Genomic DNA, 809 nt, shown 5'->3' on the forward strand with positions numbered 1-809 from the left:
CGCGGCGCGCTATTGGGCGGCGCTCCGAGTGACGTGCGGTTTAGCCAATGGGGCTTCGACGTGCCCCTCAGCGCGGCTCCCGGCGTTCAGCCCCGCACCGGGACCTTCCCGGGGCCCTCCGACCCATCCCGGGGCTGTCCCGGGGCCGTTCCCTGCTTGTGCCTCCCAGGACCCTGGCCCTCGCTTCATTCCCGGCAGCATCCCGGGCGGGGCTGCCCTTCCGCAGCATTGCCTGCTCTTTCCGGTCCCTTCGCCCCTTCCCGCATTCCCGGGGCACGGTGCTCCCCACGAAGGACTGGAGCTGCTCCGGTGCTTCCCGAGATCCTTGTGTTTTGGGGATCCCTGTCTCCCAGGGGCACAGGGGAAGTCAGATGCTGCAAGTCAATGCTCGGTGGTTTCTGTCCACACTGGAGGTGCTGCTGGCTGTGCATCCCATAGAATCATGGAATGGTTGGGGTTCGAAGGGACCTTACAGCTCATCCAGTTCCATCCTCTGCCATGGGCAGAGACGCCTTTCACTAGACCAGGTTGCTCCAAGCACTTCCAAGGATGGATTCTTGGGGGTGTCCCAGGATTCTCCAGTGGGGGTGCACTGTAAATTCTGGGCTGACTAGTTGTATCCGTGGGTTGTCCGTAGAATCCCAGAATGGTTTGGGTTGAAGGGACCTTAAAGCCCAGCCAGTCCCACCCCCCTGCCATGGGCAGGGACATTTCCCACTGGTCCAGTTGCTCCAGTGTGGCCACGAGCACTTCCAGGGATGTGACACGGGCTCAGCCAGCAGCCTGTGCTCACAGCCCGCCTGGAGCGA

This window comes from Corvus brachyrhynchos, unplaced genomic scaffold (genome assembly GCF_000691975.1).
Source record: "Corvus brachyrhynchos isolate BGI_N302 unplaced genomic scaffold, ASM69197v1 scaffold1103, whole genome shotgun sequence".
Classification (NCBI taxonomy): Eukaryota; Metazoa; Chordata; class Aves; order Passeriformes; family Corvidae; genus Corvus; species Corvus brachyrhynchos.